The 20,552-nt window shown below is 34.8% G+C and overlaps 1 pseudogene; it reads right to left on the bottom strand.

The window, feature by feature from the left end:
* Window positions 1-18,662: 18,662 nt before the first annotated feature.
* LOC127557252 (lysine--tRNA ligase-like) lies at window positions 18,663-20,347 on the bottom strand (annotated as a pseudogene).
* Between the last annotated feature and the right edge of the window lie 205 nt (window positions 20,348-20,552).

Genomic DNA, 20,552 nt, shown 5'->3' with positions numbered 1-20,552 from the left:
AAGACTTCAGACAAAATATGGATTTTCATTGGGATTTAAAGGAAGCTAGAGAAGTCAATAGGTTTAGTTGAGGTGGGAAGACATTCTTTTTTTAAATTTTATTTCTATTTATTTTTATTATAGCTTTTTATTTACAAGATATGTGCATGTGTAATTTTTCAGCATTGACAATTGCAAAACCTTTTGTTCCAATTTTTCTCCTCCTTCCCCTCGCCCCCTCTCCCAGATGGCAAGTAGACCAATACGTGTTAAATATGTTAAAGTATATGTTAAATACAATATATGTATACATATCCATACAGTTATTTTACTGCACAAGAAGAATCAGACTTTGAAATAATGTACAATTAACCTATGAGGAAATAAAAAATGCAAGTGAACAAAAATAGAGGGATTGGGAATGCTATGGAATGGTTCATACTCATATCCCAGAGTTCTTTCGCTTGGTGTAGCTGCTTCTATTCATTATTGAACAAATGGAACTGATTTGGTTCATCTCTTTGTTGAAGAGAGTCATATCCGTCAGAATTGATCATCATATAGTATTGTTGTTGAAGTATATAATGATCTCCTGAACCTGCTCATTTCACTCATCATCACTTCATGTAAGTTTCTCCAGGCCTTTCTGAAATCATCCTGCTGGTCATTTCTTAAAGAATAATAATATTCCATAATATTCATATACCATAATTTATTCAGCCATTCTCCACTTGATGGGCATCCACTCATTTTCTAGTTTCTGGCCACTACAAAGAGGGCTGCCACAAACATTCTTGCACATACAGGTCCCTTTCCCTTCCTTAAGATCTCTTTGGGATATAAGCCCAGTAGAAACACTGCTGGATCAAAGGGTATGCACAGTCTAATAACTTTTTGAGTGTAATTCCAAATCGTTCTCCAGACTGGCTGGATGTATTCACAAATCCACCAACAATGTATCAGTATCCCAGTTTTCCCACATCCTCTCCAACATTCAGCATTATCTTTTCCTGTCATTCTAGCCAATCTAACAGGTATGTAGTGGTATCTCAGAATTATCTTAATTTGCATTTCTCTGATTTATTATGACTTAGAGTATTTTTTCATATGTTTCAAATAGTTTCAATTTCTTAATCTGAAAATTGTCTTTCATATCCTTTGGCCATTTATCAATTGGAGAATGGCTTGATTTCTTATAAATTTGAGTCAATTCTCTATATATTTTAGAAATGAGGCCTTTATCAGAACCTTTGACTGGAAAAATGTTTTCCCAGTTTATTGCTTCCCTTCTAATCTTGTCTGCATTTGTTTTGTTTGTACAAAAGCTTTTCAATTTGATATAATCAACATTTTCTATTTTGTGATCAATAATGATCTCTAGTTCTTCTTTGGTCATAAATTCCTTCCTCTTCCACAGGTCTGAGAGGTAAACTATCCTATGTTCTTCTAATTTATTTATAATTTCATTCCTTATGCCTAGGTCATGAATCCATATTGACCTTAACTTGGTATATGGTGTTAACTGTGGGTCAATACCTAGTTTCTGCCATAATAATTTCCAATTTTCCCAGCAGTTTTTGTCAAATAGTGAGTTCTTATCCCCAAAGCCGGGGTCTTTGGGTTTGTCAAACACTAGATTATTAAAGTTATTGACTCTTTTGTCTTGTGAATCTAACCTATTCCACTGGTCAACTAATCTATTTCTTAGCCAGTACCAAATGGTTTTGGTAATCACTGCTTTATAATATAATTTTAGATTTGGTACAGCTAGGCCACCTTCATTTGATTTTTTTTTCATTAGTTCCCTTGAAATTCTTGAACTTTTCTTTTTCCATATGAACTTTGTTGTTATTTTTTTCTAGGCCATTAAAATAGTTTTGGGGGAATCTGATTGGTATAATGCTAAATAAATAGATTAGTTTAGGTAGTATTTGTCATCTTTATTATATTTGTTCACCCTATCCAATGGGAAGCTTGGAGGTAGTCATTCATTTCACCTAAATTATCAAATTTATTGGCATAAAGTTGGGCAAAGTTACTCTCTATTATTGCTCTAATTTCCTTTTCATTGGTGGAAAGTTCTCCCTTTTCATTTTTAAGACTAACAATTTGATTTTCCTCTTTCCTTTTTCTAATCAGATTTACCAAAGCTTTATCTGTTTTATTGTTTTTTCCATAAAACCAACTCTTAGTTTTATTTATTAATTCAATAGTTGTTTTTTTTTTTTTTTACTTTCAATATTATTAATTTCTTCTTTGAATTTTAGAATTTAAAGTTTAGTATTTGATTGGGGATTTTAATTTGGTGTTTTTCTAGCTTTTTAAGTTGCAAGCCCAATTCATTGATCTTCTTTTTCTCTATTTTATTCAAGTAAGCCTCTAAGGATATAAAATTTTCCCTTATTACCACTTTGGCTGCATCCCACCAATTTTTTTTATGATGTCTTATCTTCATTATCTTGAATGAAATTATTAATTGTTCAATAATTTGCTGTTTTACCCAATCATTTTTTAAGATAAGATTATTTTGTTTCCAATTACTTTTTGGTCTATTTACCTCTAAGTTTTTATTGAATGTAGTTTTTATTGCATCGTGATCTGAAAAGGAAGCATTTACTATTTTTGCCTTCTTGCATTGAAATTTGAAAAATCAAATACTCAAAATTCACGTAATATATTTCCTAATATATGGTCGATTTTTGTATAGGTTCCATGAACTGCTGAGAAGAAAGTATATCCTTTCTATCACCATTCAGTTTTCTCCAAAGATCTATCATACCTAATTTTTCCAATATTCTATTTACCTCTTTAATTTCTTTCTTATTTGTTTTGTGGTTTGATTTATCTAATTCTGAGAGTGCAAGGTTGAGATTTCCCACTATTATAGTTTTGCTGTCTATTTCTTCTTGCAATTCTCTTCACTTCTCCTTTAGGAAGTTAAATGCTATACCATTTGGTGCATATATGTTTAGTGTTGATATTGTTTCATTGTCTATGCTACTCTTTAGCAAGATATAGTTTCCTTCCTTATCTCTTTTAATTAGATCAATATTTGCTTTTGCTTGACCTGAGATCAGGATGGCTACCCCTGCTTTTTTTACTTCACCTGAAGCATAATAGATTCTGCTCCAGCCTTTTACCTTTACTCTGTATTTATCTCCCTACTTTAAATGTGTTTTCTGTAAACAACATATTGTAGGATTCTGGCTTTTGATCCAGTCTGCTATCTGCCTCCTCTTTATGGGAGAGTTCATCCCATTCACATTTATGTTTAAAATGACTAATTCTGTATTTACTGCTATATTATTATCTCCAGATTATGCTTTTCTTTTTCTTACACCCCCTGGTTACCTCCCTCCCTAGTATTAAACTTATGGGCACCACTTGCCTCATGCAGTTCACCCTTTTTAGAATCCCTAGCAACTCCTTTGAATCCCTTTCCCTTTCTTGACTTTTCTCTTATTACTCTTTTTCTCTCCCACTTTTAATGAGGTGAGAGGACATTCTCTGTAAAACAAATATATGAGTTATTTTCTCTTTGAGCCAACTCTGATGAAAGTCAGATTCACACAATGTTTCTCCCCCTCTCTAAATTCCCTCAGATATGATAAGCTTCCTTTGCCTCTTCATGGGATGTAGTTTCCCTCTTTTTATCTCCCCTTTTCCTTTATTCTGTTATTATCCCCTTTCCATTTCTTCTTCCTTTTTTTTTTTTTATTATATCAGTAAAATCAAATTATACATGCAGTCTTTATGTATGTCCATAACAGAAATACAGTTCTCAAGAGTTCTTTTTACCTTTTTTTGCTTCTCTTCAGTCTGGAAATCAATTTTTTTGTTTAGCTCTGTTTTTTTCATTAGAAACAAATGGAATTCACCTGTTTCATTAAATGTCCATCTTCTTCCCTGGAAGAAAATACTCAGCTTAGCTGGGTAGTTTATCCTTGGCTGCATTCCAAGTTCTTTTGCCTTTTAGAATATCAGATTCCAGGCCCTTCAATATTTTAATGTGGAAGCAGCTAGATCCTGAATGATTCTTCTTGTGGCTCCTCAGTATTTGAATTTTTTTTTTCTGGCTGCTTGTTATATTTTTTCCTTAGTCTGATAGTATTGAAATTTGGCCACAATATTCCTTGAAGTTTTTATTTTGGGGTCTCTTTCAGAAGGTGTTCAATAAATTCTTTCAACGCCTATTTAACTTTCTGATTCTATTACATCTGGGCAGTTCTCTTTTATGATTTTCTGTAATATGGTATCTAGGCTCTTTTTTTCATCATAATTTTTAGGAAATCCAATAATCCTCAGATTATGTCTCCTAAATCTATTTTCCAGATCTGTTATTTTTCCAAGTTCATATTTAACATTTTTCCTATTTTTTTTATATTTTTGGTTTTGTTTGACTGATTCTTGATGTCTCAATGAATCATTCATTTCTATTTGTTCAGTTCTGATTTTTAATGAGTTATTTTCTTCATTATCTTTTTTTTACTTCTTTTTGTATATGTCCAATTGAGTTTTTAAATAAGTTGTTTTGTTCTATGGAATTTTTTTCCTCATTCCATTAATTTTTATTTTTTACTGAGTTATTTTCTTTTTTCCAATTCACAAATCCTACTTTCCTGGGAGTTCTTTATCTTTTCCAATTCACATTTCAGGAAGTTGTTTTCTTTTTCCATTTTATCAAATTTTTATTTAAGTGTGTTATATGCCTTTTCTGTACTCTTTTGCATAGCTTCTCTTTCCTTTCCTCATTTTTCTTCCAACTCTCTTTTAAGATTTTTTATAATTTTTTCTAGGAAAGTCTTGTGTGATGGAGACCAGGTTACATCCCCATTTGGAATTTTGTCTGGAGACTGTCTGCTATTAGTCTCCTCAGGGTTGAAAACCTGTTCTCTTTCTGTATAGAAGTTATTGATGGTTAGTGTATGCTTGGCTTTTTTACTCATTTTTAAAAAGCCTTTAGGGTCTGCCTTCAGGGCAAGGGGGTTACCAACTTCCTCTGTAGAGCAGATAGATATATGGACAGTAGCTGTCCTGCAAATGGCTGCTAAGAGCAAAGGAGCTGTGAAAGTGCCCTGGGAAGAACCCCTTGTATGAATTAGCAGCTGCCCTGGGACTAGTGGCTGAGCAGCAAAAGTGTCACTGCCCCAGGCAGAACCCTGGGCACTGTGGAAGTTCTATTGCCCTGGGCAGTGCCCTCCCCTGTGCAGAATTGTGACTGCCCCAGATAGAGCCTTCTTGGTATGCAGAAATGTAGCTGCCCTGGGCAAAAGCCCTGGGCTGCAGAATGTGGTGCTGTACTGTGGTCTGTGCTGAGTCACTTCCAGTGCTGGTGGGTGTAGACAGATCTTGTTAGATTCTGGGTTTTTTGGGAATACACTCTACCTTTGGCCTTTTTGTAACTTCTATACCGTTGTACTGCTTTACAACCAAAGCAAAGCAGCCAACCTGCAATAGAGTCCTCCCTGCAAAATCTCCACCCTAGTCTACTCATGTGTTAGCCTCTGGATCTGCCTCCCTGCCTGCGCTGGCCTGCTCCTGCCAATCAGGACAAATCTTTTCTTGCGATCTTCCAGATTATCTTTGGCTTTTAATTTGTTGTACTCCCAGTATGTGTGGATTTTACTAGTCATGCACTATTTCTGAAGCTGAATTTGGTCATTAATCGTGAGGGTTGAAGAGGAGCTTAGAATGAAGTGTGTGTCTTCTCCACCATCTTGGCTCTGCCCCCAAGGGAACACATTCTAATCAAGAAGGATAGCCAGAAAAATATCTGGAGATGAGAAATGAGCATTGTGTTCATGGAACAATTAGACTGTGAGTGTCATTGAATAGGAGAATATGTGGAAAAGAGTAAGAAATTTAAGTGGGAATTAGGTTATGTAGGGTTTTGAAAGCCAAATAGTAGGGAGTTTCTCTTCTGTGCCTTAAGAAAATCACTTTGGTGACTGAATAAAGAGTGGATCGGAGTGGGGAGAGACTTGAGGCAGGCCATCAGCTGTTATTGCAATACTCCAATTGTAACATGATGAGGGTTTGTCCAAGAGAATCAGTGTGTTAAAGTCCTAGGTCCAGTTACTGTTTCCTCCAATGTTTATCGCTCAGTTTAAAGAGATAAAAATATTTTATGAAGAATTGAACAAGATCCGCCAATTTAAGTCAAAGTGAAGGTGATCACAGAGGAAAACTACAAAAAGAATATTTGAATTCCTAATGCATGACTTCTAGACTCTAAGCATAATAATTAATTGTCCAGTATAAACTTTATAGGAGGTCTCCCATGGAATACTTTTGAGATTTGTGCTTAGTCCTAAGCTATTTAACATTTTTAGCAAATACTTGGATAAAAGCATTGACAGAGTTGTTTATCAAATTTACAGATGACACAGAGCTGGCATTAATAGTCACCTTAAATTGCTAGCTAATAAAGTCAGGATTAGAAAGATCTTGACAGTCCAGAATGCTGAAGTGAAGAGAATACAATAAAATTTAGTATGGACTGAAAGATAGAGAAGGTTTTTCTGTTTAACAGTCTGTCTTAAAGATTTGAGGTTTTGGGTAACTGAAAGCTCAAGATGAGTATGTTGTAGCAACAAAAAGACTAATGCCATTTTGGGCTGCTTTAAGAGAGGCAATTTTTGAGAATAAGGAGATAACAGTCCAGCTGCATTCAGTCCTGGTCAGACATTATCTGATTCCTGAATTCTGGGCACAACAATATAGGAGGGTTATTATAAATTAAAGAACATCCAGAAAAGATTAATGAAGATTGTAAAGGATTATGAGTCTATTTCCCTTGAGGTTTAGTTGAAAAAAAGTGAAGGAAAAGTTGATTAGTCTAGAATAGAGGAAGATTTAGAAGTGAATATAATGGCCACGTGGTATAATACATCTAATGTGTTTGAGACTGGCGGAATTTAGGAGAGCAATGGACATCAAATGTTTTGTTCATGTGAAGAATTCACAATGGCCATTCTTTTTGGCAAAAACTAAGTTTATTTAGAAGAGCTTATAGACAAAATGAAAAGATATAATAAACACTGTATTCAGAAGAGCAATATGGTTATCAAGGATGAAGCCATTAAAGGAATATGACATGACAGAGAAGTATTCCCAGGTATATTGTATTGGGAATTTCTTTTTCAATGTGGGATGAAGTAGATGACCTCTCCAACTATAAAATTCAGTGATTCCTCAAGCTATTACAATTAGAGAACCATAACAAATGAATGAAGAGATAAAAAGCAATTCTAGCTTGAAGCATAATCTAATATGTGAAATGTTCAACTTTTTAAAGAAGTTTTATAATGAACTCATCTCACCTCCATGCTTATGCAAAAATTGTCCCCATAATGTTTTCACTCTTCACTTCTATCTTTAGAAATACCTATCTAGTTTCAAGAATCAATTCAGACAGCATTGCTTACAAAAAGTATTATTGATTTTTTCAATATTAGAATTTATCTTTTCTTAAGGAAAAAATGCTATGGATTTTGTATATTTTCATGCACATGTGTTCGTTTGTTGTCCAGATTATTTATTCTTATATTATATATTCTTATAGATAGCTCAGTGATATAATAGATTAAATACTGTACCTAGAATCAGGAAGACACAAGTTTAGATCTGGATTTAGATATCTAATAATGACTTCTGGTCATTTAACCTCTGCCTCAGTATTTTTATCTATGAAAGGAAGGTAATACTAGCCCTACTTCACAGGGTTATTGTAAGCATTAAAATGAGATAATATTCATAAATAATTTTGCAAACCTTAAAGTACAAAAGGTCACTTGATTTAAGATTCTATAAGTGAAAAACAGGATTTTAAGTTTAAATTCTCTACACTAGATTTGATTAATTTTCTCTTTCACACTATACTTTATGTGACCCACTGCACAAAAAATTAAAAATTATAAAATCCAAAAAACCACCCTGTACATAATTTTACAATAGATAGTTTTATTTGGCCAAGTGATAAGCCTAATAATTTGGGGTAACTTTTAGTTCCATCATTTGAAAAAAAATCAGCTCCCTGATTAATTTAGCTATTCAAAATATGATTTCACTCTATAGTTAGATCTGTGTATTTCTACTGAGGGAATTCTAACAGTGCCAAAAGATTGAAAACACAGCTAGAAGTTTCTAATAGGGAATACAAGAAACCTGTAGGAAGAACATATTGAAAGTAGTTTGCATCTTCAATTGGAATCTGTCTTTTGAGCTAGGTTTGTTTTTTAAATCTCTTCACTTAACTTTAATAGCCTAAAAAAAGTTGAATAATTCTTTTTAATTCTTTTCAAGCACCTGCCATTTGTCTTCCTGTGCTATGATGAGATATGGGGCTAATGTGCTATTTCACTGCAATTTGCATGGCATTTTAAACTGGAAAAAGCTACAGTGCCAGGTAGATAATGACAGTAGGGCATAGAGGACAGAAACAGAATCTGATCTTTTTGGAAAACTCCTATTTTTTTATGGAATGAAGATCGCTTTTGTGTAGAAACTTCCAAGATAAAAGAGCAGACATAGAAGAGGCAAGGAAGTCACTAATTAAAAGAATTGGAATGGAGATGCCAAAAAGTTCTGTTTCTACCTTGCCATCACACCTCTATAACTCAGAGGACAAGGTCTAACCAAGAGTTTGAAGTCTAAATGAATTCTGATTTTGAAATCAGGATCCTAGGAATAGGGGGAAAAGGAAAGAATTCTCAGAAAAGACTTTGAGAGCAGCTAGAATTTTATATGGATACAAATGTGAAATCCCCTGAGTTGTCTGCAGAGTTGACTGATCAAAACATGAATGTACCTTTGTTTTAAGAGAAATAGAGAAAGAGAAAGAAAGAAAGAAGAAAGAAAGAAGAAAGAAAGAAGAAAGAAAGAAAGAAAGAAAGAAAGAAAGAAAGAAAGAAAGAAAGAAAGAAAGAAAGAAAGAAAAGAAGGAAGGAAGGAGGAAGGAAGGAAGGAGGAAGGAAGGAAGGAAGGAAGGAAGGAAGGAAGGAAGGAAGGAAGGAAGGAAGGAAGGAAGGAAGGAAGGAAGGAAGGAAGGAAGATCAAAATGAATCCTGGCCATTGTGAGAATATATAAGAAATATTTTTTGTGACTATGAAAGAGACTATTTGGAAAATATAAAAAATGATGCAGTGATAGAGATAACAATGGATTTGGAACATCCCATAAATTATGAGAAAGACCATATCCTGATATAGGAGAGACAAAATCATGTAAAAGTTAGAGAATCAGCTTTAGAGCCAAGTAGATCTGTATTTAAGTTGATGTATGAGACTAAAACTGTTTCTGTACTAAGCAACTATCTAGAACTCGAAGTTGAAAAGGTGTATAATTGCGTTGTTAGAGGGAATTTTCTCACCTGGGATCTTTCTAGACCAATATATATGAGTAAAAGAAATTAATACTACTAATTTTTTTAAAATATTCCCACCCATGGTGGAATTGATCCAGTATGGGCTTCAGTATCATGAAGATCTGGAATCAGGTCCTATCTCTGATATTATTAAGTATAAATATTCACCAATCATTTATCTCTCATTTCTCCAGGCTATTCTTTAAGATTATAAAATTATGGGGAGATCAGAGATCTGTGCCAGTAAGAGAATTCCTATATTACTAAAATCCCAAATCTAGTTACTCCCCTTATTTTTGTTTGGTTAAGGGAGGGGATTGTATAAACTTGGTAAACAAAGTCACTAATATACAACTGTAGAAGTTGACAAGTTCCACAGCATAGTTATGTTTGTTAAATACAAACATGCACTGAAATAGGGGACTAGACTGTATTTCCTAAAAATAAATATCCTATTGCTCTACACTTTTAGAAAGTCCTAACATAATTTCTTTCTGGAAAAAATGTTTTCTCATTTTTTTCTTTTTCTACTTAAGGACTTCTTGGAATAATGATACTTTCTGTTAACAATGCCAACATAAAAAAAAAGTTAAATCATTTGAAACTATAAATTTGAGAATTTATATTGAGTTGCCTAATCAGTGAATGATAATAAAATATATATTATTTAACTAAAGTTTTAAAATATTGTGTCCATTTCTGTTGCCCAAAGAAAATAGAAAAAGGAGGGCAGAAAAAATAAATTCTCCATCTTTCTCAAATACAAAACAGGGAAAGATGAAAAAGAAAGAAGAGAGTGAGAGGGAGGGAGAGAGAAAAAAAGAAAGAGGGAGAGAAAGAGGGAGGGAGAGCGAGAGATTTAGAGAAAGACAGAGAGAGAGCGGGAGGAGTGGGAAGGAAGGGGAAGAAATGGAGGGAGGGAAGGAGGGAGGGAGAGAAGGAGAGAAAGAGAATAAGGGAAAGGAGAAACATTAAGGTGACATTATATCAGATGGTTTTCAGATTCATGAGCTTTGTAACCAAAGAGACATAGAAAGAATCTCTGACCAATAACAATGCTGACCAATTTCATTTGCCAAACTTTGCCATTAAAAATTGCCCTGAGTATTTCAGTCTTCCTGTTCTTCTGGTAAAACTTTTCAATTATATATATTCTCATGCCAATAATACAATAAATAATGGTTGTTAGTTTATTCTTAATTATATTCCATCATGAAGAAATACTGGGAAAGAAAACAGTGTAGATATCATCCAATATGAAGGTTAGATATTCATTCATTACATAGATTTTGACATGTATATATTTTCATATATAATTACACATAGACATATGCTCTTGTATATAGAAACTTAGATATAGATATAATTACTACATGTTCTGTCTATTGGTCTTTGTTTTAGAATGATTGCTGTCATAAATTTTCTACCTATGAAATCAGAAGGAAAAGATAATTAAACATGCATTAACTAGACTTAGGTTTTTAAACATTGTAATCAATCAATATTGAGTGAATATGATATATTGTCTATACTAAGGAGATAGGTCTTGAGGGGTAACAACAGGCAAATGAGGCTAGGAGGAAGGATTATAGAGATAAAATAGATAAAATAAAAGGTAGCTTGAATTCATGTATATATAGAGAGAGCATGGCATATTTGTTGAATAATATGAAAACTGTAATAATTTGAGGAACATGATAAGAAAATAGATTGGCTAGGTAATTTAGGGACAGATATAGGACCCAAAAATACTATCAAGACTCTATTAATGAGTACATAGTTATGTAATCTTTTTATATTTACATACTGTTTATTTTTAATTCTGTTAGAGGTGCTAAAAACATCCATTTAATAAAGGAAGAATTTAGGTTAAGAGAAATGAAATGACTTTTGATCTTTACAAAATATAAGAGCAGAGATGCAATATTACTGGTATGATTCCATTATATAGACATATACACTCTCTAAGGATGTTTTCACCTCTGAATTCCTGAATTTAATTATCTGAATCAAGATCTGAATCCAGGTTTTCTAACTCCAAATCCAAATTTCTTCTTATGAGAATATCTTTACTATGTCATATGACATTAAGCTTTGATATTAAAAGGGGAAAAAAATCATGTGCATATGTGGAGAAGGGGAGCAGGATAGATGGATTCCTTTTGAAAGAGTTTGACATTTTTAATATCTGAAAAAGTTGCTGTAGGCAGAAACTAGTTTAACAGTTTTAGATCTGGCGCTGAATGAGTTAATAAATAGCTTCCCTATTGCTATTTAAAACAAACACAAATGATTACAATTCTAACATCAAGAGAACTCATGGAAAGCCTCCAGCATGTTAAGTGTCCTCCCTGTAGAGGATGAAGGAAAATGCCTGGACTAGTCACTGTGTGAAGGAGCAGATGGGTTTCAATTTGAATCTTTGGTGGGAATATGCAAGTTGATCCTATTGGAGAATATATTCCTGAGCATCATATAAAACAAAGGGAGCAATCAGAAACAGAAACATCTGGAGAAGAGAACTTTTCTTTCTGGTTTCTCTCCAGGTTTGTCAGATTGTATATTAAAGAGATGTTCTAAGACAATAAGACTGAGAAAACACCTCATTCCAGTCTCTTACATTTAATATGGCAGGAATAAGCCATTCTGAACCACTAATCAATTGAAAAAAATTTTTGAATTGAACTAATGATAATAATGGTGGTGTTCTTTAAATAGTAGTTATCTTTCTATGAAACTTTAAAGCACATACAAAGAATAAAGATTCAAATTAGTCATAAGAATTGATATGGAAGGTAAGAGTAGCAGGAGCATATGCATTTACTGATCACCTTTAATTTTTTTTTTTTTTTTAATGGAGATAGGTCTTTTTTTCAGTATATGCTTTTTTACTGTATGACTGTTGCCCTACTAATTTGCTTTTAGGCAATACAGTTTTGGAGATAGTATCTCATTCTATAGCCCTGTGTTCTAAGTGGAAAATAACTTTTTGTTAACAAAAACTTGACTATAGAAACTCAAAATTTTACCTTTTGGAAGAGCAGAGCCAAGATGGCAGAGAGTAGATAGGACTTTGCTAGAGCGCTACCTGGCTTTCCTCAGAATCAATACCAGATCAAGTCTCTGAATGGATTTTGGAATGACAGAACCCAAAAATATTTAGAGTGCAACAAACTTCCAGCAGAAGATATCTTGGAAAGACATCAGGAAAGGACCATCTTAATCAGAAAGGGGGATGTGGCCCAGGGCAAGTGCAGTGCAGGGAAGCCCAGGGTTGGAGAGGCCCTTTGTGAGGAATGTAGTGGGAGGCTTTTAGCCAAAATACAGCAGCACTGGCTACTCTGTTCTGGTTCAGAAGCCAGTGGATCAGGCTGTGAGAACTCTAATGTAACTACAGAAGGCAAATAGTAGCTCCCGAACTCCAGCATAACGGGACTTGGCCATGCTCATCCAGCATAGGAAGGAAAGCATCACTAACCCAAGGATAGGGTAAAGTCCCTGTTGTCCCATAGAGAAAGCTTGCTACAATCTTCCCTTTGCCTTAAGAGCAGACCTCAACCTTTTTTTTTTTTTTAAATGAGCAAAAAAACAAAAAGAGCTCTGACTATAGAGAGCTATTAAGGAGACAGGAAAGAACAAACCTCAAACCCTGAGAACAATAAAAGCAAAACATCTCTAGATGAAGCCTCAAAGGGTGACATGAGTTAATTTTCAACTCAGAAAGGTTTTCTTGAAGAATTCAAAAAGTACCTAAAAAGAGAGTTAGAAGAAAGATAGGGAAAGGAAATGAAAACTTTTCAGGAGAGTTTAGAAAAAGAAACCCAGAAATGGTCTGAAGAAAATCACTTTTAAAAATAGATTTGGCAAAACAGGAAAAGAAAACAACTCCTTGAAAATTTTTACTTTTTGTATTACCTTCTTCAGCCTCAAGGTGAGAAGAAGAGGATTGGGAAATTATGGATAAAGTCTAAAACTTTAATTTACTTGATCCTTGACACAGGAGTGAACAAAAAGGTAGAAAAGCCACCTGCTACAAGTGAGTGTAAGCTGGACCTCAGTTGATGTTCCAATAGGCTATAGATAAAACACTCAGGATGGGGTTCCATTGACAGCTTCCTTCAGGTATCTTTTGCAGCAAATTGGTTTCTCTTCCATTAGTTGAAAGATATAGTAGAGATCCTCACTTCAGGCTTCATTAGAGATCATTTAAGAAAACCTAGCAAAGGTCATTGAGAGAAGAATTTGTATTGATCATATATAATAAAATTAATTTTAAAAGTGTCCAGATGCCCAAATATCCCCTGGCTATTGTCAGTCAGTAATCAGTTAATAAACATTTACTAAATGCCTACTATGTACCAGATACCCTGCTAAGCACTGAAGATAAAAAATATGGGGAAAAATAGTCCCTGTTCTGATGGAGATTACAATTTAATAGGGGAAGAGAAAAAAAAATGAAACAATAACAACAACAACAATAACAAACAAACAACAACAACAACAACAACAACAACAAAAAAAAACAGGAAGCCAAAAAATCAGAAGGTGGGGAGTGGGAATCAAGAGCCAGAAAAGGTACAAGATGTGAAAGCATTATGAAAAAGTCAGAAAAGTCCCAAAGTAATACAGCCAGGTGAGAAATGAGGAGCTCTCTTCTTAAATAGAGATTTTGGGGCCCATGGTCCTACTCTGTGATCAGAGGGACAGAGAGTATTGATGAAGTAGAGTACCCAGGCTAAGCCAAGGCATCAAGAGTTCTGAGCATGTCTGTGGTTATGAGATAGGTAGAAATGTCATTTTATGTGTTCTTTTCCTTTGCTGCTTCAGATGCTAATAATTTATACTTTGTCTACTTGTAAACAAATTAATGATTATTTTTTATAACCAAGAAACTTGGTTCTGTTTTTCTAGTGCTGTGTTGGAAAATGCAGAAACTCTACTTAATTAAAGAACTATTTGCTAATTGGGTCAAATGACAGTTTATATGGGACAATTAAGACAACTATTTTTTAAAACCAAATTCTCTAGTCAGGTAAAATAAGGGGATTTTAATTCAGTTTTAATTCTTGATTAAATTAATTTAGTTCAGTTTTAAAAAAGATTGAGTGTGATGTGGTTTTTTTTTTATCTTTTATGTGAGGTTGTTTTATTGGAATGGTTGAATAGACTAATTGTGAAAATAAGAGATATAATCTTTTTTCTCATTTAATTTTCTTTATCATAAAAAAAAAACTGTGTTCAATATTAATGCCAGGAAATCCATTCTAAAGAAGTAGACATTGTTTTCAAAGATCCCTAACATCATTTGAAGTTGGATTTCATCATATCTATGTGGCCAGTCCTTCATATATGTGGTGTGTAATCCCTCAACTACTGTGATAATCCTTAACAATCGACTCACTTTTCAATCTTTAGTTCATGTTAAGATGTCCCCCATAAACTAAGCATCCAAAATATTCCCAACTGAAAAAGAAGCTTAATACAAGAAGAGAGGGATTTTTTACACATATTTTATTTAAAACATGTTTTGATGTTTAAGTATTTCTTTTTTCCAGTTACCTACTGCTTCTACTTCATATTACCCATCTGAAACACACTGTTTAGGTGCCAAAACTTTCCAATCTTCCCAACAAAGCATGATGCAGATAATCACAAAGGCTTGTAGATACATACCTTTCAGTTAATTTTAGAAGGTAATTATTTTTCTATTTAGATAAGAGACCAATGATATGCATTTTTATAACTGAAAAAATGAAGAAAACTTTGTAATTTCATCCTAGGCAAGACATTACTTTCTTGTAGCAATGTTGCAAAAACCATTAGGAATCTATAAACTAACAGATGGGAAAAACACCAACTAAGAAGTATGTATGAGAAAACAGTGATTTCATCTCTCTTGTTTTAAAAGCAAGGTATACAACTGCAGTTACAATGACCTCTAGTCCACATTTATTTACTCTGTTTGGCAGTAAAAGGGAAAATCCTTATTCCCTAACGTACTTCTGGCTAGTGGCAGCTGACATCTGGTTCATCGTTCCCTAGTTCCCTTCTGAACAGATCAGGCTAATATCTGTAGTCATAGAGAAACAGACATTGAGACTCAAGACACACAACAGTCAATAAATGACTACACACACACACACACACACACACACACACACAACTTTGATCCCTCTACCCTCCCCAGCACTTCCACCAATCCCTCACTCACATATTATTATCCATATCTAACAGGTCTATGAATGAATAGGATCAAACATTATATAGAATCATATCTCACGTGTGAAAGAACAATTTTGCAACAATAACTGATGGATCATTTTGGATCATTCAGAATATTTGTAAATAGAGAAAAATGTTCTTATTCTGATAATCTTTATAGAGCCACACAATTCCTGGGCTATAAATCACTTTTACAGCACTTCCCTAAAGGATAATGACTAAGGTCAGAGTTTATTCTCCCTTATGCGTAATAATGCTAAAATTCTGCCAATGTTCCAAATTCCTCTTTTCATGGTTGTCATGTGCTCATCTATTTTTCCCATAGACTGTCCTATCACTGAAGTGTTCTGGTCACTGTGGAATAACCTTTCCTGAGTACCAGTTGCCCCAGTTTCACTAGACAAGTAGGGTGACAAGTCAGTGGCAGCTTTATCCCAAGGTAGCCACTAAATATTCTGTCAGCAGCCAGGAATTTGTGTAGCTGACAACAAAGACAGTTCCACAGCAGTTATATCCAGGGCCTCAGGAGCACAGGTGCAGAGTATCAGAGAATGTCACATAATTTGAGAACTGGAAGAAACCTTTAAAACAACTAGTCTAAGTCCTAAATTTAAAAATGAAGAAACTGAGCCACAGAAAAACTAAGGAACTTTATTCACTGTGCTCTGGTTAGTTATTTCATTCCTTAAAAGGATTAAGTAAAATGGTCTTTGAAACTTAAGTAAAGATAAAAAACTATGAGCATTTGTTGCAACCTTTTTTGTTCCAGATATCATGTTGGATACTGAGGTACAAACATAAAAATGAAATGGTTTGTACCTTCAAAACCCAAAAAAACACAGAATTTGAAATTATACTATTTAAATAAAAAATACTTGAGTTTCTTATCTTTCTAGTCTCACTTAGGTTATATTTCTATTTGCATTCTATAGTCCAGCTAAACTGGCATTATTTCTGGTTCTTATACATCTCCTATATACAAGGTTTGCATAATTTCACAAGTCTGAAAGACACTTTTGCCTCATCTCTGCCTCATGGAATTCCTCAATTCCTTTAAGAGATATCAGACCTTCTTTGCAAAACCTTTCCTCACCCTCTAATTGCTAATGTCATTCTTCTCTAACTTGTCCACCAGGAAGAAACCATTCCAAACTAATCATATTTTCTTTTCTTATAACTTTAATTAACTGGCATATTGAGGATGTGAGGAGCATGCTAGTAACAGGACAACTTGATTTCAGCAAAGGACTTTATTAAGTACTATGTGTATCTGGCATTGTCCGGCACTGTATATCATGCCGAGATATCATATACTTTGATCTCATCAAAACACTTGACTAGTTAAAATATTTATCAAGCATTTAATGTCTCCCTAATGTGTTTCAAACAATCCATGTGGTGAAAATAGAGAAATGTGCCTAAGTAACTTGACACCAAAATGGATTTTCAATTGGTTGAATGATAGGCCCAATTGAACAATCATTACAGGATCAAATTTAGTTGGAAGGTATCTTTCATGAAGTGCTACAGTCTCTTTGGCCCCATGAAGTCTAGTATTTTGTCAATGCTTAGAATAAAGAGTTTTCATGCTTACTAAATTCACAGGTAACAAAATGGCAGTAAATATAGCTTGATAATATGCATACAGCTACAGTCTAAAGAAATTAACAGAGTAGGATAATAGGATGGGTTTAAGAAGATGAATTGGGATAAAGGGAAAATGCTATACAACACAAAGAATAGAATAGGCATGGTTGAATAATTGCATATCTAAAAAATAGAAAGCTAGAAACCTTAATTGACCCATAAGCTTAATGTATGACTTGACCATCAATAAAATCTTAGGAAATAATAATAAGAGACATTGTGTCCAAATAAGGTAAGTGATACTCCAGCTGTTACTGGCCCTAAAATAATCACATCTGGAGCATTGCACTGTGAATTTTGGGTGCCACATTTAGGTCACTGACAAACTAGAACATAGCCAGAAGGGAGAGATTAGAATGGGTTGAGCACCAGAGACTACTGGAGATTAAAGTAAAAGAGATAATTGCCATTAAACACTTGGATGTCTATTATGAGAGAAGAAACCATATTGGATCAGTAGAGAATGAATTAGGTATAATTCATTCAGTTAGTGCATAATTAGACATGCACTTATACAAAGCTGAACTTTTGAGAGATATAAGGAAAAGCCTACTTAAAAAATATTGGCTGGCTCAGGAAGGCATAGTTTCCATGACACCCCTGGAAGTACTCACTCAGAAAATGGATTGTTAATTGTCAAGAGATGTAGAAATATCCATATTCAAATATACTGCTGGATTTCTAAGGCCCCACCCAACTCTGAATTTCTGTGATTCTGTGTTCCAGAGAGTTGGAATTATTAAAAGAATCCATACTCATATGTAACCATTCACAGTAAAATAAATAAACAAACAAGTTAATGAATAAACAAAAACAAGTATCATTAGCCTTGGCCATTACAGCAAGATTTTGTTGGGAAGTTTGGGCTCTAGGAACTCAATGAGATGGAGACTAAAATGTCCATAGTGCCATTAAATCAAATATTTTATAACCCTAAGTAATCACAGTAGCCCCTAACCCTGCCTGTTTACAGTTAGTCTAGATCTAAACTAAAGTCATAGAAGTGCTTAATGCTGGTGATTTGAGTACAGAAGAAGAACATGGTATTTATTCTCCTTTAGAATTTTCATGTCATTTTGATGTATCCAAAGATTTATAGGATAAAGAGCAATGTAGCTTCTGATATCTGTTGCTCCATTGATTTTGTATATGTTTGCTAATATCCTTCTGTATCTAGCAAAAGGGGCACATGTTTAATCCTGGCATTCTTAGGACAGAAGAAATTCTCTGAGCTAAAAAGCACAAGTCTATATTGTACTCTAGATAGTAGGAAAAAGCCCAAGGACTTGCTGGTAAGATTGGGAAAGCAATAAGTTTTGGTCAGAATTTGTCACAGCTTAAACTAATTAGTATTTCTATGAAAATGTAAGCCAGAGGTTCCAAAATTTCAGAGGTGTCTACCATACTGAGCTCAGGTCACTTATATCAGTCTTGGTATCCCTGAATCCCTCATCCAGACCAGAACAATACAGCAGTCAATGAGCCTTCAGGCAGCCCAGTGTGTGATGAATTCTCCTTCTTTTCAGGCTTCATGGCAGGAAAGAGAAGGAGCTCCTCAATGTTGCTAGTCTATAAGCATGGTGAGTCAGTCAATGCCCATCCCCCAGCCAGTCGTTGGCAGGAGCCCATACTCCAGCACAGAACAGAAGTTGTCATTGATGACTATGGCTTCATCATCATCTGGACCTTGGCTTTGGCCCTCTCTTCAAAAACCTGCTGCTGCCACCTAGGATCATTCAGCTCTGTGTAGGCATTGAATACTTCCTTCTTCATGAGAAAGAGCTCACAACACTCAGTAAGGCTGGACTTGGAGCGGCCAGTGGGCTCATTGTCAGGGATGAAAGTGGGGTGGATGCAGGTCCCTTCCAGGAACTCACCTACAAGCTTGTGAAGAAGTCTTGCTCTGGTTCAGGAGGAGAATATCCCACACCTCTTGCCACACTGATATCATCAAGAATCTTACAAGTTTCTTCTGTTTCAAAAAGTCTGATCTTAGGAAGTTTTCTGCCAAGAGCTTACTCAAGCTCTTCTACCCTGCTGATTCTCTGGAAGTGGCGTGTAAAATCAATTTCATAGATCTGGCTCTCTGGACCATCTGGGTGTTAGGTGACTTTATGATTCCCTGTAATGTTCTTCGCCATTACTAAAATCATCTTCTTGGTGATCTCCATGAGATCATGGTCTCATATAGAACTCACAAATTTTGAATTCAGAATTGTGAGTCAAATCAACTCATTCCCTGAATGACGTCCAGTTTCATAAAGCTGGATGGAGTTCTGGGCTAATTCACATATAGAGATTTCTGTCCGGCTCATTGTGGTAGGTGATAAAGGGTTTGGCAACAGCTCCACCTGAGGTGACATTTATCATAGGTGTTTCTATCTCCAGAAAGCCCAACTCATTCAGAAGGCACGTAATGTAGGTAATTATCTTGGAGCGGATTCATAAATTTCTGCCTCACAAGTCATTCAGGATTAAGTTTAAATATCTCTAACAATAACGGGTTTCCTTGTCTTTGAGATCAAAATGAGACATGGTGGCAAGAATGTAATTCTCTCATGCAGTATGATGCTCAGCTCTCCCTTCTTGGTCTTCCCTGCATTCCCCTGAACTCCAACAATGTCTCCCCATCAAAGTTTGTTATTTATGTGGAAAAATTCTTCTTCTGATTTTTAATTTTTGGAATTAGCCATCATTTGTAGCTTCACTCCTTCCCCTCAAAGATCATAAAAAATGAGTTTTGTCCCAGAAGCTCATTTTGCAAGGATTTAGCCTGCCATTCTCAGGGTGACATCAATCAGGTAGTTACCTGGTTTTAAATGATTATCCTGTTAGATGAAGTGAGTAAGTGAGGTGTCTACATGGAATTTGTGTGGGTAGGGGTCCTCTCCACTGGCCTTCAGCTGCTGGACTGCCTGTAGATCTTAGAATATTGGTTTGAGTCTAGATTCTCCTCATCATCAGGCACAACATTGTCTGCTTGTGGTGGAGGCTTGATTCAGCTGTTTCTCACTTAACACTTTAAGCTTTGCCTCCTTCTCAGCCATTTTCTTCTGTGCTTTCAAATGTCTCTTCAGCTCATTTTTGCTCAGTTTTGTATCAGGATCATCCCCAGTCACCATGGTTCCCTGCATCCAGCTTGAAGGACAACATGTCCTAACTAGAAACTTTGTCAAAAGTGACTGATTTTCAGGAAATCATTTATTTTTTCTTCAGGGTGAAGTTCTTAGTAATTGTAGTTGTGGATATAAAAATAAGAAAAACATACACATCTAAACAATCAAGACTCAGATCTCTGCTTCAGATTCATAACATTCAGTATATGACATTTTCCTTCTG

This window comes from Antechinus flavipes, chromosome 3 (assembly GCF_016432865.1).
Source record: "Antechinus flavipes isolate AdamAnt ecotype Samford, QLD, Australia chromosome 3, AdamAnt_v2, whole genome shotgun sequence".
Lineage (NCBI taxonomy): Eukaryota > Metazoa > Chordata > Mammalia > Dasyuromorphia > Dasyuridae > Antechinus > Antechinus flavipes.
This window is presented reverse-complemented; position numbering and strand designations above follow the sequence as displayed.